General features: G+C 42.3%; 1 pseudogene; it reads right to left on the minus strand.

Moving 5' to 3' along the window:
- Positions 1-6,491: 6,491 nt before the first annotated feature.
- LOC146974723 (uncharacterized) lies at positions 6,492-8,919 on the minus strand (annotated as a pseudogene).
- Between the last annotated feature and the right edge of the window lie 15,794 nt (positions 8,920-24,713).

Consider the following 24,713-nt stretch of genomic DNA (forward strand, 5'->3'; position numbering starts at 1 on the left):
TGATTTGATATGAGTGTCAAGGTTTAATTACGGACACTAATGAGCGCGCAGCAGTGCGTAAAAGTCGTGCGTAATGACAGCTCCTCGTTGGTGAAACACAATAAACTGCACCTCTTCTTCCACGTGTGTCTTATTGACAGGTGGAGCCTATATGAATAATGATATAAATGCATAGTGAACGGTAAAAATGGAGAGTTTGACTAATAACTAGTCCAGTTCGAACTAATGAGGACCTCCCGTTAGTTCGAACTCTCATTACTCCGATTGTCGGACCAATGGGAGTTCGAACCAATGGGAGGTCGAACTAATGGGAGGTCGGACTAATGGGAGGTCGGACCAGTGCGAGATTACGTCATAAGAGAGCGTGAATGTATCCAACAGTTGACACTCAGCTGACACTCAACATCATGGACAATTTACGTACTTTCCGGACTAGACACACCTGTATAAGCCGCACCAGCTACATTTTAAAAGAAAATACATATAGCCTATAGGCCGCACTTGAATATAAGCCTCAGGTTTTCATGTTGTAACATGAGATATTTACACAGAAAGACAGTAGGGAACTGTGACAGTCCGCTCGCTTTTCCGCTGTTTTGGTTATGCTCCTCTCCTCCATGTGCATCTGTTTACATACGAACAGTGTTGGGTAGTAACGCGTTATTAGTAACGCCGTTACGTAACGCCGTTACTTTTTTCAGTAACTAATGACGTAACGCGTTGTTTTTTTAAATCAGTAACTCCGTTACCGTTACCAAACGCTGCGTTACTCCGTTCCTTCCCGTTCCTTCTGGTGAGGTTTTACAGCTGCACACATGTCCCAGCGATCAATAAAGTTTCATTGAATTGAAAGAAAGACAGAGCGCAATGTGACACTGCGAAAAACAAAGCATTTTGCGGCCGCCCTCTAGCGTCCCACATGCAGAGCGATAGATATAACAGCTCTGCCCACACGTAATCAAACCTGAATCAAACACGCTCCATGAAGAGGACTGGCCCGGTCAGGGCATGACGGCGAGCTAAGGTAACGTAGCTAACGCAGCATCCGAGACCGAAGCTGTGTGTCAGTTCAGGCTGCAGCCCCTCAACTGGGACACAGCTCGAGAGACACAGCGAGACACAAGCACCCACTCCACCGAGCAGCAGCGGACTCCAATTATGACACCTGAAACGGTAAACACAGCTGATCGCTCCGGGTAAACACAGCTGATCGATCGATAAAAAATTACCACCGGAGTGAATTTATTTCCGTCATTGAAAACAGGCTCTTGAATGTAACTCAGTCAAAGTAAGACGTATCCTCAAGATTTTTTTGCAGTTCTGTTGTGTATGCTGACATGCAGCATGATGGTAAAATTTTACAGATAAAAATACGTTTTTTCATCAGCATATTGGTACAGAACTGAAAGGACAGTTAGAGGGGGATTCAATCAACCTTTATTTAATGGGAGCATTGGAAAAAAAAACGTTTTAAAGTAACGAAAAAGTTACTTTTTCAGTAACGCATTACTTTTTGGTTTAAGCAACTGAGTTACTAACTGAGTTACTTTTTTAATGAAGTAACTAGTAACTGTAACAAGTTACTATTTTTCAGTAACTAGCACAACACTGCATACGAAGCCGGTGAAAAATCAATAAGTTACATAACGATGTTACGGCGTGTGTTTGTGTAGTCTTAACCGTCATAAACAAAAGATTATGGGTTACGGAGCGCGTTTGTGTTGCGGTGCTGCAGAGACGAGAGCTGGGAGACCGGGGCGTCGTTCTCCATTTGTTTGAACGTCGCTGGGTGAAGTCCAGCAGCACTTCACCCACAAACTCTGGCTCAATTCGCATAATCTGTTTCCATCACAAAAACTCGCATTTCCTTTAATCGATACGCTGACAAATCCACCCCCTCCAAGCGTATAAACTTTTATGTGCATTTACTGCCTTTATTCAAATTTCTGGCGTTTCCATTCAAGTATTTATTCGCAATTTTTGAAAATGCGAATAAAAAAAGGTGGATGGAAATGCAACTACTGTCACTTGCGTCACATTACACCGTTCTCACTCCTGTGTCGTGACACAAACATGGACAACGTAAATAAAAAGATCAGAGACAACGAACTACTAGCACCGGAGTAACTTTAAACTCATCAAAACCCTTGAAGACGAGCCAACTGGGTTCATTCAGTGCAACTTTTGTGCGCTGCAGCAGGTGCATCGCGCTCAGTTAACAAAAGAAATCAACTTATAACAATAATCAATCCAGATATAATGACTATAGCTTAACACCATGCTGAAATGTCCAATTACAGTATTTTTATGTCTGCAACAATAGAAAAAGGTTGTTATGGGGGGGAAGGGTTTTTTTTTTTTAAGAAAGTTGGCTTTGATCCGAGTTTAGGCCTGAGAATTCTGAAAATTCTCAGGCTTGGGCTACACCCCCTAGGGCCAGGACCGGGGTCGGGGTCGGTCCACTAATGGGCAGCAACAGGACCTCCCAACATATCCTCCATATTAATTTAAAATGTGTTGCACAGACACAAATCTAAGATATTTTCACTGCATGGTCAACATCTTAAAAAAACAAACAAACAAAAAACTATTAGTGTCTAAAAAGCTGAATTTATATCTGGAAATGGAGTGGAAACATTCTAGTGAAGGTCTTAAATGTAGCAAGTTATTCAGGATGTTGTTAATTTGACCATCTGATGTAATCTAGGAGCATCAGTAACACTTTACTTGAAGGTGTCATGAACATGTCATAAACATTATGTCAATGTCATGACACTTACTGCAATAACAACTTTATGACGTTGACATAATGTTTATGACATGTTCATGACTGTGACATGTCACTCTTATGATCAGACCTTCAAGTAAAGTGTCACCGGAGCGTCTCTATAAGGAGACATGTCACAGTCAAGTGTTTCCTGACCGATCCACGCACCCCAACTTCCTCTTTTGCTCATTTGTTCAACAGCCACAAGAGGGTGATGAGACTTGAACGTATACATGCCACTATAAGGGGCATTTGCTGGCACACAGTGACGTTGTTTAACAACCTAACATAGCTTTGAGTTGTAATCATCTTACACAAACAACCTATGAGGTAATTTCTTTAGGAAGATGGCAGCTTCCTGAACTGTTCCGGTTAGATGTGTGGATTGTTCTTCAGATGGCAGCAGGTGACACATCATGTGTCTGTGAGACAATTATCCACAGCAGTGTTGTCATGTGATAAATTGGCAGCCATTAATAATGAGTGAGGTGAATGGTTACGCCTGGTTGACTGTGGAACAGACACCAGACTCCCTAAACCCACTGACAGACACACAAAGGTCAGACCAGTGGGTAGAGACAGATACAAAGAAATAATTTTTTTTTGCTGCAAAGCAAAAGAGATAAGAAAAAATCAATTTAAATAAAACCCTGACACAACAAACTAATAAAACCTTTTAAAATCCAATCTGATGAAATCAGACAGGCTGTTTCCAGATGATCCATTGTTGCCACAATGATGGAACTGATTTTAAAGTTCACACAACCAAAATGTATACCGGTAAATCTGTATTGAAGCCACTGCCTTATAGCGTGACAATTGTGAAAGTCCTGAACCTATACACATGTGTAGTGTATTTTCCACCTGAACATTTTTGCTTTAATATCTTAAATTATCTTATGTTTTTCATTGTGTTTTCTTAGCCTAAAAGTTAAGGGATAGGTCAGAAGTAAGTCACCATTTGGATAGGAACTTCATTTGTGATAAGTAACAGTTTATAGTTAAATGGAATAAATATGAATAAATTCAGATGTTACAAGAGAAAAGGCACACACATACATTAACAGCAAGATGTTTAGATTAGGTGTCTAGTAGTAGTGTGGAATGTACCCTGAGAATTGTGTTTCTTGTCATCTACCCATCTCTGTGGGTCATAGTTTCTGGGGATACTCGACACTATCTATTCTTAAGTTAGCTTGGTCAAGAGGTTAAATGTCAGAAGGTATAGGTTAGATTCTGTTTTTAGAACCTGTCTTTGTCTGACCATCCTGGTCAGTTATATCCTTCTGTGGGAGAAGGTGGAGTTTTAGAAAACATACATAAGGTTAGAGCTTTGGGCCAAGAGGGAGAGATCTCATATTGGACAGAGATGCTCCACGATTCGGCATTTTTGTACACTGTTCTTCTTCTTGTAATAAACTCTTTTTGAATGCAAGAAAAGACGTGTCGGCGGTGATCCCTTCTCTTCATCAACACATCAATATACCACACATGCAAATAAGATATCCTGATTGTGACAACCCCAAGTGGTTGTGTGTATGTTTGCGTGTGTGTGTGTGTGTGTGTGTGTGTGTGTGTGTGTGTGGCGCCCCTCTCGCTCTCCTGTCTCTTCCTCGCAGGTTGATTCCTCATGGGCCTCCGGTGTGCGTCCCAAGGGGGGGCGTGGCCATGTTCATAAAAGCCGGGTGGAGAACGCCGTCTCCCTCTCTCTCTTCCCATTCATGGCCTGGCGTCTTGCAGCTTCCCCGTTGTGGTCCTCTTGGTTTTAATGCACATACAACACTCATATCTCCATCCATGCACCCACATGCACCACTGATATCCTTCACTACTGATACCTCTTGTGTTTTGGCCTTGTTTTATTAATCTTAATCTTTGCCTCGATCAAAAGAAACTTTCCCACAAACTCAGCTGAATTTTTTGTGAGAATTCTGAGGCTGTTGATTATTCTTAATTTGAATGTGAACATGCACCTCGTCATGATCAGGTGGCAGTCATCAATCTCAAATGAATTATTTTCCAGAATGTTCTCCAGTTAATAAAGTCAGATGAATTTGACTTGAAACACAAAAATGTGAGAATTTTAGGATAAAAACAAAAACAAAAAATGATCTCACATGAGGTAAAAGAGAAAACTGTGGTATCTACAGTAGCCTACATTGATAGTTACAAACAGACTTCTGACTGTCAAAATCTGATGAGGAGCCATAAAGTTTTGGTTTTCACCCACACAACAGCTGCTGTACAACCAGAGGAACACAGGAGTTTTCCACTCACCTTTATTCTCACTCAAGCAGCATTTTTCTATGTCTGCTTTGTGGGCGTCAGCAGTGACTCCAGCCCTGACGTGTGCCAGCCTACTTAACTTACGCTGACTCAGGCTCAGAAATGTGCTACCACATGCCTGCAAACAATGCACATTTTAGAGATCTGTAGTGATTACACATATGGAGGAAGTGACAGGGAGAAAGGAATAGAAGAAAGATAGTGTGAAGAGCATGAAGCTGCTGACTAAAGATAAACATCCATCAATTAAGTCATATTCAATTTTCAATTTGGCTCAGATTACTTCAGACAGCTTGAGACCATCTTTTCTCCATGATAGTTTGGGGTTGATGCACAGAAACAAATCTAGAGTTTGATTAGGGGGAAATATGCCCAGATGCCATATGCCAGTAAAGGCTTCCTGCATAATATCTGCAGAACCAGCTATGATGACTTTGTCTGAGCTCATTGCTAAATTTGACAGAAAGTCAGGGAATTCGTCTAGGAACTCAGAATAAGGTGCAGGAGGACGATACACTACAGCAAGTAAGAGTGGTTTTTCTGCTTTCCAGTCTGGGTGAGAGAGGCTGACAGTAAGGCTTTCAAATGTATTATATGCACCATTATGTCTAGGGTTGATAATCAGATTTGACTGATAAATAGCAGCCACTCCTCCTCCTCGGCCAGTGTTACGAGGCACATGACAGTTAATGTAACTAGGAGGGGTAGATTCATTCAAACTAACATATTCATCTTGCATCAACCAGGTCTCAGTTAGTGTTAATATGTCAATATGGTGACTTGTAATTAAGTCATTCACTAGGAGAGACTTGGATGGGAGAGAACGAGCATTGAGCAAACCACATTTAATAGTTCTATTAGGTTGGCTTGCTGGAGCAGTGGTTTTGATTTTAAAGCAGAAGTAAGTGGTCCGGTCGTTTTCGCTAATGCTGCGTTCCAGGCAGGCTTTTGAAATCGTAAATTACAGCTTCAAGTCACAACTTACGACTTTGTAGCGTTCCAGGCAACCCACTCGTGTTTTTCCGACCTGTTTTACCGGTGAAAGTCACTATAACGGCCACTCGTAACTTCCGACCGGTGAACTCGTACCAGATCGAACTGGTACGACTTCACGGTCGGAAAAATACGAGTTTCCTTGAACGCACCATAACAGTCCTCGTCCCTACGTCGCCACATTCATGGCGTCCCTTGGCTGCACACACAGCCCTGCATGCCGTTCTCTCTCCTCATTGGATAAAAACTGTAGGATATGATAAATGTTTTCTCTTCGGCTCAGAGCAGAGCAGAGTGACTGACAGACCCGTGTTTCAGACCAAACACTCTATGTAAGTGATTGCTGTCGGAAGATATAACTATTTAAGACTTATATTAACACAAATATATCACTTACTTCTGCTTTAACTAAGTTGCTATAAACAACTCCTCTAGATTCGGGTTTAGGCTTAGACAGCCTCGAGGCAGACACAGTTTCTATAGGCTGGGTGGGTGACAACACGAAGGACCCAGCAGAGGGGCGTGTTAAACTGCGGCTCTGCCTGCTGGTCTGAACTCTGGGTGCTTGTCAGGGATTAGCATGGCTAATAAAGTGCCCTATATTCCTAGATAGGAGGGATGCGCCATCCAGAGTAGGATGGACGCCATCTCTCCGAATCAGACCAGTCTTTCCCCAGAAGGAGGTCCAGTTATCTATGTAAGCCACGTCGTTATCTAAGCACCACCTAGACATCCAGCGATGGAATGAACGCATGCGGCTAAACCAGGGTTGCCAACTTTTGGTCCTGGGCTGGAGTGAGATTCTGTTGGCGGGGGGGGGGTTGTCTATAATAATAATAGTTATGTTTATTGTAGTTTTTCTCTCTGTCTCTCTCTCTCTCTCTCTCTCTCGCGCGCACACACACACACACACACACACACACACACACACACACACACACACACACACATATTATACCTGCAAACTGAGTAGGCTAGAGGTGTAATAGGTGACAAAATACGTATATCCCTCTAGGGGGGTCTGGGGGCACCCCCCCAGGAAAAAATTGTGATTTTAACATGTATTTGAAGCATTCTGGTGTACTCTGAGAAGAAAATAAAGGGAAAACACAACATTTGCTTCAGATAACAGGGGAAAAAAAGCAGATCTGTGGTTCCTATCATTGTATGGCTGGAGTGTATGAAACTGGTCTAGTGGGGAGCTGTGGCTTTTGGCCTGGACCAGCCTATTGAGCCTATTAATATATGAAAGGACAGAACAGACATGTCCAGTGATTTTCAGTCTTCTACTACAGCCTGATGATACAAGTCAGGTCCTGAAATGTGTGTTTCTCTTCTGTAATAAACATTCTACATACCCATTCGGAGTTTGCAGGTATGGCCCACGTGCATGCATGCGCAGTTGCGCACACACGTACACACAGACGTACACACAGACGCACACAGACGCACACACACACACACACACACACACACACACACACACCTCTGTTGCTGCGCTGTCTCTCTCTCCTCTGCTCTCTGGACTGAGCTGCCTGGCTGTACTTTTGTGCTACCCAGTCTGCATCTTGATGTTATAGTTTTCAACGGACTGGCCCAACCAGCCCGACCGCAGGCGTCAGTTCGAGCCGCGTTCAGTCTGAAAACATAACTCGGTCAGGTCAGGTTGTGTCTCGGGCTTCGCTCTCTCCCTCTTTTTTTTGGCCATCGGATTCGGACCAAGTCGGGTCCAGGCTTCAGCACCGTGCCGCTGTTGGTGGGGGGGGGTAGCGGATCGACAACTCCCCGTCCTACTGTGCTGTGATCACAGGCTTGAGCAGCCGTCCAATCGACACGCGGATAAGCATCACGCACACCAATCAGAGAGCCTATTGACGAGTGCCAAGCTTGCTTTAATTTTTTTTTTTTTTTTTTGCCAAATCGCTTGATTTTGGCGTGAGAATTGTTTGAGTGGCGTGAGAGCGTGAGACAGGACCTAAAAGCGTGTGACACACGCCAGATGCGTGAGAGTTGGCAACCCTGGGCTAAACATATCGTCACTCACTAAATTGGGCAGCGGACCAGAGAAAATTATGGAGTCCGACATTGTCTTTGCAAAGTTGCACACCGAAGCCATATTAACCTTAGTTCTCCGACTGGCGAAGCCGGGTGTCATTAGCGCCGACATGAATTACAATCTTACTGTATTTAACCTTACGTTTACATGCCAGCAGCTTCAGATTAGCCTCAACGTCGCCCGCTCTGGCCCCTGGGATGCACTTTATGCTCGCTGAATTCTCTACCTTCACGTTCCGTAAAATGGAGCCAATGACTAATGCCGACTTCACAGTGGGGCTGTGAGCAACAGAGTCGACATGTTGAGTTACGTTTTCAGCGGGTGTGTCACCGAGTGGGGAAAAGCGGTTGGAGACGTGAAGGGGTTGGTGGGCCAACACGGGCTTATTGCGTCTATGTTTCCCTCGGTTTGTCACCCAGCCGGACTGGCTAGTTCCCGGCTGCACGGGGGCTGGGGGGGAACTGCTAGCTGTGGCTAGGCTAGGTGGCTCCGCACCGGCTATGCTGGACTGTGAAGCCACTGTAGCTGGACTAGCCTCCATGGTGCGGAGCCGGGACTCTAACTCGCTGAGCCTCGCCTCCAGAGCTACAAACATGCTACACTTATTACACGTATCATTATCACTAAAGGAGGCAGAGGAGTGGCTAAACATCTGACACACAGAGCAGGAGAGGGAGGGAGAGGAGGAGGGAGAAGCCATAGCTAGTATGCTAAGCTAAACTAGCGGACCTGTGGCAAATACAAGTTGAATGGGGAAATACAAAGAAAGTCCTGTTAAAGACTTAAGTGACAGAAAGTTGTGTAATGTAGCAAAACGTGGTGTACACTGGTGCTTAAAGTGATTAAATTGGCAGAACACTAGACGGAGGATTGAGAAAGTCTCAATCTTGATCTTCTAAGACTTGAAGTCTTACATCAAGTTTCTTTTCAAGCATCAAAGACAAAATCCCTAGCTGGTTGAGAGGTGGTCACCATGCTCTGAAAGTTGGAGAGGGATACAATGTCTTCAGTTGTGAACATGTTGTATATTTATTTATAAATCAGAAATGGTAGCCTCAATGTACCCTTTTCTATACTCTCTGTCTTATGCCTCCTGGTGGGTTGGGGCTTGGCCCCTGACTGATGGCGCACAGCTGGGCATAAATGGAACTGCTCTTCATTGTGTATATTGTAAAGAAAAAAAAAAGGAAAAAAGGAAATAACAAACACAAATCCAAAACACAGCATAGTGATTTCATTTTATTAGAGACACATAAAGCCATTACAGTAAGATAGGAGATGTGTTTCTGGTGCTTTATTTGTAAATACAGTCAATAAGTCCTTATCAGCATTTTCTGGTGCATCCATTCACAGTCTTCTTCTAATATCTTTAATTTAGCTTATGTTGTAATAGCCTATAGTTTATATATCTACAATCCACACTTGTATTTTTCCTTGTGATTGTCCACACTGTAGGTTGACTGTGTTGCTCTATTCTGCTCATATGACATCTGTTGCATTGACGGACAGACATTCAACAGATGGTTGGACAGACTGTTGCTCAAGGTTTCTCCCTTTCCCCCTCCCCAAAGTTAAAAGAATTTCCCCTTGTCTGATTCCAGGGTCTAAGAGCAGGTTGTTTAATGTACAGCTGAGAAAAATAGTATATAGCAAAGAAAACCTTATAGGCAAAAAGGGTGTTATTTGGATGTATAAATCAAATTTGACTAGAGCTGAGAGACATGTGAAGAAATGGGGGATGCGTGGGTTGTTTGCTCTGTCATTGCTCAGTATAGTTTGTTTTCTCTGAGATTATAGCAACAAAAGCGGTGATACGCTGCGACCTTTGACCAGGTTCATTCTGACAGTTACTGTATGAGACTGTGATGAATGGACACTAGAGCTAACGACTGTCCAAACACTGACATTCATAGACTCGCTGTCATATGCCAACACAGTCACACAAATACACAGACTTTTGTCACTTGTGAGAGTATGTGGAGTATGGTCTTTCATACCTTAAATGCATACTCTTACTTCAACCATAATTGCTACACAGTTAACTCCTGACCTTTCATGGACCAATAAAAGATTAAGATAATGGAAAATGAGGACTAGTGTGGTTTTCCTTGCCAGAAAAGTGTCAGTGTCAAACTTTAGTGTAAACTTAGTGTTTCATTTAGTGTCAGTGATTTTGTCTTGCAGTCAATGTAGTCAAACAGATTTACTTTTGTAATCATCATCTTAGTCAAAGAAAGGCTAGGCTAACTATCTAGGCTAACCTTTTAGTCAGATTATATTGAATGTTTTAATCAATCCAATCCAACCAAAGCCACTGATGTATTAAAAATGTTGCTAGGCATCTATTTTATTTTCTTCCAGAAGAAATATAAACAATTTCTATCTTGTGTTAACAGTTACTCATTGTTTAGAGATGCTAGCCCTAATGTAAGCTACTTTTTCTACCAGAAACTTTTGTTTGGCTATAAAAAAAAAAAGTCTATAGCTACTTAATATAGCTATCTAGACCATCTACATTTTGATTATTATTATTTTTATTAATACAATTAAACATTGAGAACTTTATTTTAGAGAATGTCCAGTACAAAATGAACCTAAAAGTAATCTGTCCAGTGGGTTATTATGACTTGTTAAGGCCCCCACACACCGCCCCGACGACCGACTGCCTTTACTCTGCTGCCTCCTCGGACACAGCATTTGGGGGGGGGGGGGGGGGCGGTGTGTTCCAGCCTTTAGCCTACGTTACACACTAGTGATGCTGCGGGACCCGTAACTGCCAGGTCCTACGGCTAACTCGTGGGACGGGTCAGGGCAGGTCAAGAAATGTTTACTCGTGGGGTGGGTCATTTAAGATTAAGTCATGTTGAAAAATCATGAAAGCGTCAAACAGCAGCTAGAGAAGAATCAATGAAGAGTGAAGATGGAAGAAGGGGAAGAAAGAAAATGGTTGCAAGACTAGAGACAGTTTCTAGTGTCACTCAAAAGGCTTTGAAGCATATTTGTGGGGTGGGGCAGGTTGTGAAAATAGATGCGGGGGGGGGGTTAGGAGGGATGGAGCGGGTCAAAGTATTTCACCTTATTACAGTAACCACAGCAGCAATTGATAGGCTACATCACACATGCTATAGTGATGTACAGTACGGGGTCCATGTGCCTGTGTCTCTGTAGGCTGCTCTTTTTCATGAGTCAATCTTATGGCTGATATGAGAGGGTTGGAAAAAAACAAGCTACAGTACGGTATGTGATGCTTGAGGTTGGAGAATTTGACTACATTGTTTTTGATGTTACTCTTTCAGGCCGTTTTAGCTGCATACCTGTGTGAAAGATGATATCAGTAAAGTTAAACTCTCACTGCTGTTACAAACACATTAAAAAGCTGTGTTTGCACCACAGCACTCAGGTTCAATAATTAATTACAATGTCAACACAACTGAAATTGTCTCAATAAAACTCAAAAAGACAGAAAATCTACATCACAACTTCAGGGGTTGGTACAAAATCCAAACAGAGCAAGATTCCCATGTGTGATAAAACAGGTGAGAAGAAAAACACAGAGACTGTAAGGGTGGGTTTGGTCTGCAGGTGAGTCATTTTATATTTCCTCCTTTATCTTTCGTAGGATGGAAACGGGCTGAATAAAGAGTTTACTGGATTAAAGACATCACTCGTTCCATGTCCTCATCCTCGTTTTGCAATAATGCAATCAAAGGCAGGACTCGTCAGCGCTGATTGTGTGTCCGTTCTAAACGAGTACGGACAGGGTAATAATACATAGATCTCCAAATGTGAATCATGAATTTCTGTCTGACATCAAACATTTTTGAATATCAACAGTACAACCAACAAACCACCAAGTTTTCATTAGACATCTACCTCCTGACCTAGGGGACGAAAATAAACCCTCCAAAGCACGGGGGAACAAGGGGAACTACGCAAATCGGGTCGCTTTTTCACTCAGTACGTTTACATGCAGAGCTTAATCGAGCTATGCTCAAAATTCGATTTTGGCGTCAAGTCGGACTTCTGTCCTTGTCTCAATATACATGCAACTGAGAAAATCGAATAACTGACGGGGTCCGCCCCCTCATGCGCCGTCACCTGTTGTTTCAGCGGGTTAATACGCCGCCTGTCCTGTTGACTTTTCTGTCACCTCGTAAAAAACTGAATATAAACAACTTAGTAAGCTTAATAATAAATTCTCAACTGCAGTTCCCGACCAGACGCGTCAGTCTGGGCCGGATTCGCGCTGAGAATAGGATACGGGCTTCCTTTTTCCTCTCTCTCTCTCTCTCTAATAAAACAATCTGGCTGGTTGCGCTGTGTATGTGTGAAATGCATTAAATCTGCGCTGACGTTGTTGTTTTTTTCTTTACTTTGCCGGGTTCGGGCGGCTTCTCTGCTCCACTTTGTGCCGTCTCTACGGTTGTGGAGCATGCGCACATGCATTGTCCAGTTATACTCCGACTAAGGTGTATACATGACGGAGAAAATCGAATTCCAATCGCATTATCTGGGTGTCTTCTCAACTCCGATTTCAGTCGGACTAAGGTGTTTACATGCACTTCAGTTATCCAGTTATAGTCGGATTAAGGCAATAATTCGTTTTTTTCAAGTGTCATGTAAACGTACTGACTGTTGTGGTAGTTGTTTTTCTCCCTACAGTCTCCCTACAGTTTGAGAGTGTATTTGTACAACACTGTCGTAAAAACTCACAACTAACCCCCCCTGGCTATGTGTATTTGTTTTTCAACACAGCAGACGAGAAGTCCATGGAGCGATGTCTACCGAGATGGGTAACGATGGGTAAGTTTTACGATGTGGATGTTTGTGTCTTATCTGTCATAAACAAGAGGATTATGGATTATGGGGTATGTTTGTGTCATAGTGTCATAAAGCAGTCCATGTTTCTCATGAAACCAGATCTGGAACACCAGATTGGAGGTGCTGGTTGGTTTTCGGCCAAGAGATGCTAGGTGGAAGGTAGAGAGCCTCCATTATCCCTCTAACAAGACATTTAACCAGCACAATTACTCCGAAGCTGTTTAATTAAGGTAAAAATCATGCATTGTTCCCCTTTAAACCAAATAAGTGTGGGCTTGATTGAAGTAAATGATTTGGGTAATGGTGCAATATATAGTATGTGCAGTATAGGTCTCTATGGGTTCACACTTCTCTCCTCCATTAGACAATAAATGACGACACACACACATGAACCACAATTGCTTGAAAAGGGTGCACTGAAAATGCAGATTTGTGCCTTTAAATGAAAATATCACTGTTCAATATTACAGTAGATTATCATTAGATTTACTGTATCTTTCATATGATCCCCCCCCCCCCCCCCAAAAAAAAAAAAAAAAATGGAAATGAAAAAGAAAAATCACATCTAATTTCTCACATAAGGAAAATGTAAGCTTTCAGGCACATTTGTTTGACACAGCTTGTGGGTTCCTAGTACTACAGTTAATCTTGTGTCAGTGAGTCACACCTCCCTCTGCTGGACAAAACACAGCCTTGAGTTTTACAGTAAAGAGAGACTTTTATGAAAAACATATAATTATTAAGATAATATATATATGTGTGTGAGAGGAGGGATTTGAGCCCTGAAGAAATTGGTAAAATTATTTTGGTGAATCCCATTCCCATGACCTGGCAATGTGTTCTTTGGTCTTCTGGATTATTACAGTAATAATTAGAGATGTTAAAAAAAAAAATAAAAAAAAATCTAAATGTAATTTTTACCCATATTTACTGTATCACCACAGGGGAAAGTTCATTCACAAATCCAGATCTTACAACCTGGCCAAACAAAAATCTGAACGCTAACACGTGAGATAGGTGTGTGTGTGTGTGTGCATTACCGCTTGTCATTCATATGGCTACCAGGTTGCGTCACAATTCCTTGGTCAGGCCACACACACATACACACACGTCATTATTACAACAGGAGGATGTGCTATATTACAGTGCCAGCTTGGGTTGGTCTGTTTATATTACTCTGACACTGTAAAGCCATGGCAACGCATTCACACAACAAAGTACAGTTATGTCACAGAATGACATTGATTAAGATTATTTGATAATACTTTGCTTCTTTCCTTTCAGCTTTGATGAAAATATATTAGCTGCCAAATGAAAACATCTCATTTTTTCATGATCCTGTCTTGAATTTCTGATTTCACAGGTTGAGGTGATGAGGTGTCAGATTTCCTCCTGCAACAAGGTCCTATGGTAAACAGATGTGAGCGGACCATAAGATCAGTGCAAATGCGTGTGTGTGTGTGTGTGTGTGTGTGTGTGTGTCGGACAGATCAGAGAGGTGCCTAATGACCCCTCCAGAGAGACCTCAGCTAATCCAATGCACCTTGGGGACACACACACACAAACACACAGACACTGTGCCTACCCACTTCCAGCAGCTCTCAGAGGGGTTTGCGTTTAGTCCTGACCTGGTGAGCCGGGTGGGAGGGGTTAAGAGAGTATAGTGCTGATGCAGGTCAAAGGGGCTCACACTGCACATTCACACTGCAGACCTATGTATAGCTCAGGTTTTGAAATTGATTCAAAATCATTCATTCATTCTTTTTTTCAGATTGAATGCAGACCTTTATTGTCCCAAGGCAGCACAGGGACAAACACAAAACACACAAAGACATGGAACATTTTTGGCATGGAATCCATAATAAAGTAAAGTAAAGCCATATTTCTTTACAATTGTTAACAGGAGTCATTTAAAAAACAATGCTGAAAGGATAAAAGAATATGTAAACTATCATGTTTCATCATGTCTTCTAGGTTTCTCAGATAATCAAAGCAAACCTTTTTGGAAAAGGGCTACAGGGGTTGTCAAGTTCAGAGGGTTCTGTAAAAGTGAACTGGACCTGAACCTCCTTGCTACATGATTATAAAGTTACTGTCGACAAAAAATGACTGTGTAATCCGTCCCATTGTGGAACTAAAAAAGTGTGTGAGACAAGTTACAAGTCTCGACAGGTTCAACAAAACATGCTGACATAGACACGAGTGGCTGAGAGGAAGATCACAGAAAATAAAATCCAGGTAAAGATCAAGAATGTGTTTCATTTCTGCACTGGGTGAGCTGTGTGTGTGTTTGTGTGTGTGTGTGTGTGTGTGTGAGAGAGAGAGAGAGTGTTTGAGAGATCTGATGAGATGATGATTACATGAGTGACCCTCAGGGCTGCTCTGTGATGCAGGAAGAGGCTGAGCTGAAGGGATTTGAGGCTTTGCAGCTTTAAAATGTGTGTGTAGGTGTGTGTGTGTGTGTGTGTGTGTGTGTGTGTGTGTGTGCATGTGTGTGCATGTGTTTGTACGCATGTTGAATTATTGAAATGCACATTACGTGTGCCTTTTTCAGCAGGAAAGGTGCTTCATGCAGAGACCCCCACCACCAACACAGGATAATCTCCTAAATCTAAATACAGTAGCCTATGTTTCAGTGTGTGTGTGTGTGTGTGTGTGTGTGTGTGTGTGTATTTATCCCCCACTCTCTCCCTCACCCCTTAACCCTCTCTGAGGCTTAAATCCTGACAAAAGAGTGGATTTGAATTTTAGATGCAGAACATGAACCCTGTTGAATGAATGACTGAATGAATGAATGAATGACTATAAAAGAACTATTCGTGAGAGAACAAGAGAAGGTTTCACATGACATGTGAATCATTGACTCTCCAAAAATAAACTTCTGTGTGTATCAGCAGGGATTTTAAAGGTCCATATTTGACACTTTTTCTTGTGATTATTTTGAAATGTTGATCTGTAAGAAGATAATATTTGTGATTTTTAAAAACCATCTTAGTGTAATTTTACATAATCCTCTCTCAGGTTTCTCTCTGGAGCTTTAGTAACAACAGGTCAGTTAGACATCAGAGGAAGAGAAGGCTCAAAACCTCCTTGCTTCTGTTTGGCTGGATGTTATTTAAAAACATTTGTTTTTGAGTGATTGAAAAAGAGAAGACAGATTTTTAGGTAAAACACTCAGAGAAATCAAATGGGTCCAGGTGGGAACATGGCTGAGGGCAGAGTGACATCACAAAGTTACAGAAGTCCTGACAGCTGGTTTTAAGGCTCAGTTTCTGTGCATTCTGTGGGTATGTGCATTTCTCCGTGAACTGAGACTTTAATACTTTCGTAATCTAAGAACCTGCTTTACAAAGACAACCTTCATATGATATGGGACCTTTACTGTAATAATGCTTTCAGAAACTGAATTATTTAACAAAATAGCTGTTGATTAATTGTTGATTTATTAATCAAATTCATTTCGGAGGTTAAGACTCATGATATACATTCAGTCTTAAAGCAGAAGTAAGTGATATATTTGTGTTAATATAAGTCTTAAATAGTTATATCTTCCGACAGCAATCACTTACATAGAGTGTTTGGTCTGAAACACGGGTCTGTCAGTCACTCTGCTCTGCTCTGAGCCGAAGAGAAAACATTTATCATATCCTACAGTTTTTATCCAATGAGGAGAGAGAACGGCATGCAGGGCTGTGTGTGCAGCCAAGGGACGCCATGAATGTGGCGACGTAGGGACGAGGACTGTTATGGTGTGTTCAAGGAAACTCGTATTTTTCCGACCGTGAAGTCGTACCAGTTCGATCTGGTACGAGTTCACCGGTCGGAAGTTACGAGTGGCCGTTATAGTGACTTTCACCGGTAAAACAGGTCGGAAAAACACGAGTGGGTTGCCTGGAACGCTACAAAGTCGTAAGTTGTGACTTGAAGCTGTAATTTACGATTTCAAAAGCCTGCCTGGAACGCAGCATTAGCGAAAACGACCGGACCACTTACTTCTGCTTTAACAAGGGGTACATTATTTACAGGGGAATTTATGTCCAACCTGGTAGATCTACTGTACATCAAAATAAAATGTATTTTATTATTCTGCCAGGACTCTTATCATCCTTGTGAGGACATAATACTGTACACATGTTCCTCCGATGCAAACAGGACCTATCTTATGTTGCACCTGCAATGAAACTTTGAATCCAAGTGAGCACTTTGATCTCCACACGGCTCCACCTCTCCAGTCTGCCTCCTTCAGCACAGATAAAAGGCAAGCGGGTGGTTTTCAGGGCATCAGTGTTTGGACATAGCCTGAAACTTCATGTCAGGAAGGTGAATCTGACATCAGGTATATGTTGCATTTGTACTCTGCCTCTCACCCCACCCTGTGGCAGTACAACTCTGTCAAAAGTATTTTTAAAAAAGACGAAGAACAAATTCTATTTTTAAAAGACGGCCCTCACACTCACCTCTCCCAGACTGCTGTGAACGAGGTGTTTCATCGTCTGGCAGCACTGACATGATCAGCCATAACATCACCTAAGGCTACCATCAGCTTCAATGTAGATCAGCTGCCAGCAGAGAGCAGAGGTGGGCCACTCATGTGCAGGGAAACCATCAGGAGGGTGTCAGAGCTCCAGTTGGCCACTAGGTGGCAGTAGAAGTCAGAGGTCACATTACTACAGTAATTCCCCCCCCTGGTTGAACAGTCAAAGACAGTTTCCTCTACTTGGCAGGGAGCCATATTTATATTAAGGACAAGTTATTCTGGGCTAATTTGCACCTGATGTTCACTTAATGAAGACAGAGACAGACAGAGCGGCCCGGGGAGAGCGCAGCAGGCAAATCTCCTGACATGAGGTAGAAATGATACCAACTCCCAGTAATTAAGATGCAAGCATTTACACAGAAACACGCTAAGCAAAACCACACGCATGTTCAGACACACACAGACACACACAGACACACACACACACACACACGCACGCACGCACGCACGCACACACACACACACACACACACACACACACACACACCACTAATGAGCTAAACAAGCTGTTTTATTCAAAACATCATCAAGCAAATTAGCGGTAGAATCTGAGATGCCATGAGGGCTTTTCTGTTGTTGTTTTTTCCCTCTATTTTGGCGTTTTCAATCCTAATTGCATTGAGGGAACAATATTTTTATTACCATGATAGTTTAAAGGTGCACAGGTAAAGTATGTAGGAGATATAACATATGTAAGAGGGAAGAGCCATGTGACATTTTTTGCTGAAGTTTGAACAAAGATAATTTATTCTGTTGAGTAATTAACACATTGTACCATTTATTTTGTAATTCAAACTGTTAACTCATAAATATTTATCTCCTGACATGTAGCATTTTTAAATCAGCTATTCATATACATTAAAATTTGTATTTTCAACTGTGATTGAATACATTGTGCAGATATTAAAGTAAATGAAATGCTCAACAGGTGAAAATGTGTTACCTTGTCTAGTTAAATATTGACAAAACAAATGGTAGCAAAGTTTTGGAAAGATGCCGGGCTCCACCCGATCACTCAGATCAAAACTACATGACACAAACATGAAACTGAACCTGTAATTTACACATTAATAATAAAAACACCAAATTTATTTATAGTAATACCCAACAAAACATGGTTTACAGAGGGATTTTCCATACATACAGGAGCAATAACAGTCAAAAACAGGAGAGAGAGAAGTTATGGAGGGAGGACGAACAATTGCATCAGCATTTAGAAAAAAAACCCACACACCAAAACACACGCACAATGCAACCACAATAAAAGGTGTAAAAGAGAAAAATAGAGCAAAAAATATTACAATACAAACAAGCCTATGAAAATTAGTTTGTAAGAAGCGATTTAAAAGAGGTTACTGGTAGTCTCATTCAGGCTTATACATAAATACAAAGTCAGCACTCTGCCTGCATCGGATGGGATGTCAACATAGACTGTAAAAAGAATGGCTGTAGCATCCGTGACGTCACCCATTGGTTTTGGGGAGTCGTTTTTGTGACTCAAATATGGCGGCCTGAATAGTGCCATGTTGGATTTACCGGCCGAGAACCCGCCCACTGGCCTTGAAGCAGCTGTCCACGGAGCTGCTTGTACCTGTCACTCAACGTTTCCGCGCCCTAATTGGCCAGAATTTTAACCTAATAACAGTAAAACGGTAGAGTTAAAAAAATAATTCACCCCCCTCAGAGTGTGTGCGGGGGTAGAAACTATCGATTGAGACCAAAAAACGTCATGACACCAGGCTTTGATCATGTTTATTGAGGATGTAAAGTCGGCAATTTTAACACAGGGGTCTATGGAGAATGCTGAAGCCCAGAAAGCCCAACTGCAATCCCAGGGGATTGCAGTTTTTTGAACGCGGAAGTGAGCTTCACTTCTCAGACCGACAACTGCCCCCTTGGCTCTCAACAGTTTAGACGACTTTGATCAGGTAAGTGATTTCTTCTTCTTTTTGTTCGTCTGGCAGTGGAAACACCTTGGTCTGATTCCTGTTGGTTTAAATGTACCACACCTGGAAGCAGCTGTAGCTAAACTGGACTGGATCATCATCATATCAACACCAACTGACCCTCGACCAATCAGACCGTGCTTAGTCAGGTCTGATCAGTCATCACACCCAAATCCTCACATCTCAACAGTCATTGTATGTGTGTGTGTGTTCAGTTTAACTGTGTTTCAGCCATCAACTAGTTTCAGTTGTTTGTGCTGGCACAGCTGTCCAGCGGTTTTCACTTAACTGACACTGTTACACCCAGTCTGTCATCAGATCCAGTACTGACAGACATCTAGTATTCACTTCCCACAAGTGCATTATTAGTGAATACTATTTTTTTTATTACAGCTGTTTGGAGTGTCTGGATCTAATGGTTATATATAATGTATAATATACAGTATATATTTTAGTCTGTATGTGAAATCACAACCTTGTTCAATAATTTTAGTCATTTTTATTGTGGGACAGAGAGTACTTTTTTTCCGTTTGATTTCTGAAGAAATTTGTTTAGTTATTCAGTAAGGATGATGATTCAGTTTTACATATTCCAATACAAAGCATGCAGCTTATGTATTACACAAAAGGTTTATGAATATTTCTAATTTTAAACTTCTTACATGTACATTTTTCATAAACATAAAACCACGACACACACCCAACGGCTATGAGACTAAAACATAAAAAAAAGAAAGAAAAAACTGTTGAGTCTAAAAAGAGACAACAACACAAGCTAACAAATAGTCATTTTCCATTCAGCAGGCTTAGTTACTCTGTTACTGTCTTACATGGTGGATGAATTTACACACTTGTACACGCAGATTGTAAATTATGCACCATATACAGTAGCAAAAATGGAGTAGTCTATAATAATACTAATAACAAATTAATCCAGATGTGGTGAGACGTTAGCAGAATATGTTTTTGAGTGTTTCACTGCAGCGTGGAGACGCCTCCCTCACCCACAGACTGTGTGGTTCATTTGTATAAAGGTTTATGAAAAGGCTTCATTAAAATTGCATCCAGCATTTCAGTGGCTGTAATGAAAGTTAGTGCGAGTGTCAAAACCTCTTCTGTTAACCAAACTCACTCGGCACCGAGCTGCTGGAGACTCTTACATCATGTGGTCTGGATCCTGGACTTGGCTGCTCACACATCAGCAGCTTCTGTATTTACAGCACCTTTTATCCAAATGAAGAGCATTATCACTTCTGAATTATCATTTCTGCAGTGCTTTTATTTTGAAGATGAATCTCCCTCATCTGCTCATGTTAAATCTCATGTTCTGTTTGTTGTTGCCATGAAAAAAAGGTTTAGCAGAGTAGTTGTGAGTAATTTGTGATTATTATATCCAAAGCAAAACAAACAAAAAAACATTACAGAGTTATAATAGTAGTACTGTAGTAGTTGACTCTACCACTATTTGCCTTGGAGGTGGTTTGGGTCATTTTTAGATGCAATTTAAAGGAACTGTATGTTAGAAATGTACAGCAAGTAGCCTAATCATAAAATCACTCAATGGGCTCTATTTTCGTGAACTAGGTGCAGGCGGGGCGAGTCTGCCCTGCGCCTCCGCCTATTCCGCCTACTTCCCTCCCACCGGCGCAAATGGCATAGAGGGAGGAGAGAAGGCGTGGAGTGGGTTTGACACAGCCGAGTCAGATCTTCACCAATCAAATGAGCTCCTCTCCCCGCCTTTAAATCCGCCGCGCGCGAGAGGCGCGCGTTTGATTTCACCGTGGAAGAGGGAGGCAATTGACTTGGTGCGCACACGTCACCAAGACCTCACAGGCAGGTTTCCACAGTTCCAGGCACATTTAGATGGAATTAATAATCACAATAATCAGCACATACACGTACTGTATATCTATATCGATTGTCCCGTCACACTGATGACAGATCAAAGGCTGTTAATGATGATGCAAAAGTAGTCTGGGAGGGAGGAGGTTACTGATGTTATCCAGGTTTGCTCTGACATATTGAGAGCTATTGCCCAGTAAAAAAAAAAACAAAAACAAAACACACACACACCTTTTCCATTAATAAAGACACTCATATTTAGTAACCTATATTTAAACCCGTGTGCACAGATCACAACATAAACAAACAGCTGTGCGTAAAGGAGGCATCACGGAGCGTCTCTCTTTTTCTTTTTTCTTTAGAATTTACCTGAGATGGGAGATGTGAATATCTGCTCACTATCTGATGCCGAGGCTGATTGTGGTTTGCTGTGAGAGATGATAGTTTATTTGTTTTCAGTTTTATTTGTTATGGTCGCGTGACGATGCGCGCTGGCCCCTAATAAATCAATAAGTAAATAAATAGCAACGGCACAGTTTGTAGTGTCAACAACTGCTCTTGGGACATCCACGGCTGCTTTTTTGTCCCAGTCCCTCCCTGGTTTCATCTGTGTTAATTCAGTCAGGTTGAGTTTCCATTACGCATGCCGACAGCCTTTGATCTGTCATCAGTGTGACGGGACAATCTATATAGATATACGTGTATGTGCTGATTCAGATACAATAAATAGGGGTTATTGTGATTATTATTATTATTATTATTATTAATTGCATTTAAATGTGCCTGGAACTGTGGAAACCGGTTCCAGGGTGCCATTCCGAAGGGCCGCCACTCCGAACGTTTACTTTAATTTGTCGGAATGCCGACCCTTAATTATTTATGGGAAAAGGGTGCCATTACGAACCTGAAAGAAAGGGTGCCATTCCGAACCTGAAAAAATCTTGAATGGTTTACGGCACGGAGTAAACAAGCCTAATTGCGGTGGTGGCGTAGTGGTGAGAGTATCTGCTTTTGACGCGGTGGATCAGGGTTCGACTCCTGGGGGAGATACATATTAACTGCGATTTTATTGGCCTCTACCTAACCTTTTTACTAAATTTAACCAACTCCTTTCTACATTGCCTAAACCTAACCAAAGCACAGAGCAAGGACATTTATTTTCAGCAGGAGTGCTGCAGCTGCATCAGACCATGGATGTAATGCATCAGACTCGCACCTGGGTGAAACTTTGGAGGCGGAGGGGGAGGGGCCGGTCGGGCGCTGTCCCCGCGGCGCGTCGTGTCAAGCCGGGCAGGAAGTCAAACCACGAGAGAATCCGGTCAATTTTCAAAATAAAACACATTCGGAACGGCGGCCCCTCGGGAAGTTCGAAATGACGGACCTTCGAGAATTTTCGGACTGGCAGACCGTCGGAATGGCGGTCCTTCGGAATGGCGGTCGCCCCCCGTGGAAACCTGCCTGTGAGGTCTTGGTGACGTGGGCGCACTGCGCGCTGGGCAGTCAAAATACCAGTCCGCTGGCTGCGCTGCGCCTTGCGCTGAGATTAGACCAGGTTGGAGCTGGCGAGCTTTCGGCGCACTCTCCGCGCGGTCTATCTGCAACAAATTGTCACTGCGCCAAGGTGAATCTGTCGACACCTCCCCCTGCTGCGCGACCACTCCCATCTCGGCGCACAGCAGTCTGCCAATTTACCGAATCTGCTGCGCACCTTGTTGCACTGGAGGAAAATGCCACTGCGCCAGCTGCGCCAGGAAAATAGGGCCCAATATGTCAGCAGAGAAAGCATGTTAATTTGAAATACTGATCTAACTGACAACAATAGTACAGTCAGAATTCACATTTAAAAAGTTTATTTGCAGCCTGCAAATCATGTTTATGTTTTGATTTTATGTTTTGGCCTGTTGCATTACCCCGTTATCTCCCAATCATAGTGTCAGTGGCATTTTGGCTTCGGGTTGCCAGTTAAGCTGAGCTGAAACAATCTCCAATTGAGATCGGGATAAAAATTTTGATCGATTTCGATTATCAGCTTTGGTCATATTTCCTTGATATCACACAGGAGAAATTAGTGGCTTGTCACTCTGCCGTCTGACACACTGCCTCCTGTCATGAGCATACAGCCTACTGTAGTTTGAGCTGCAGCAGCTGCAGTTCAAACTAAGGGAAGAATTACAAAGTGAAAGCTGGAAAAGGGGGAGGGAATGGTGAAATGGAGCCCATTCCCTCGTGGTTGTTATACTTAGGCTAGTGCATTTCAGTCACCTTTCTTTCTGTATATAAGATGTGTATTTCTGGTGTTATAAGTATTTAGAGTATGTAGAGTATGTGTGGAGCGGTTCATGAGATGAGTCCGGCCCGGTCAGGTTGCCAGTCGTCATGTATTATGATCCGACGGTCAGAAAGTGGAGGAGAGAATTCCGACTGTGAAAACACGGAGTTGCTCGTGAGTCGTGTTGTTTATTCTGCTGTAACACGTCTCGTATGTTGGTTCATCTTTGGCGTGAAGAATGTGCACTAAGGCTCCTGTAGATGCGGGGTAACATTAATGTGTCTGTGTGTGTGTCAGCGCTGTGCACACAGCGTCAGAGCGGTGAAGTTAAACAATAACTTGCAGATCGACTGAGTTGACATGAACTCCGCTCATAGTTACTGTGAGTCAGAGCAATAAAACAGTCAGAGTAAAAAGCTAATCAACAACCAGCTCAAACTACGGAAACATGAACACATGTTGTGTGTTATGTGGAGATTTGTTTACTCTGATAACATAATGTAGACGTACTGTATAGGACAACATATTAAAAGTAAACAGCAATAGATACACAAAAGTTCAGATACACAAAGACATTTAAGGAAATGCACAGCTAAACAGAAAAGTCTTAAGTTTGGCTTTGAAGGAGCACAACGTCGGAGCATTTCTGAGATCATGTGGTAGACTATTACACTCTTCCATTCCAGCCAGACCATTAAGTGTTTTGTAGACCAAAAGGTGAAGGTGAAGGTTGTGGAGGATTGGAGTTATGTGGTCTGATCTTTTTGTCATGGTTAGAACCCGTGGATAAGTTGTAATCTGTGGATTGTTTTGATTGGAAGACCCATAAACAGAGAGTTACAGTAATCAAGCCGGCTCATGACAAAAGCATGCATAAGTGTTTCTGAATCGGACTGGGAGAGAAAGCCTCTAATCCTTGAGATATTTCTGAGTTGAAAAAAGGCAACCCTAGTAATGTTGCTGATATGGCTTTTAAAATAGAGATCTCCATCCATGATAACACCTAAGTTCTTAATTTGCTGACTGGTTTTGAGTGATCTAGACTCCAAGTATTCACACACCTGCTGTCTCTGGGCTTATCTGGCAACCTCAAGTTGACAAAAACACACACACACACACACCAGTGACGGACTAGCCATAGCGCAATATGGGCAATGCCACAACGGCCGCATCGCTCACAAATAAATGAATAAGTA

Source organism: Trachurus japonicus, chromosome 14, assembly GCF_045865225.1.
Source record: "Trachurus japonicus isolate A0001 chromosome 14, Traja_1.0".
Lineage (NCBI taxonomy): Eukaryota > Metazoa > Chordata > Actinopteri > Carangiformes > Carangidae > Trachurus > Trachurus japonicus.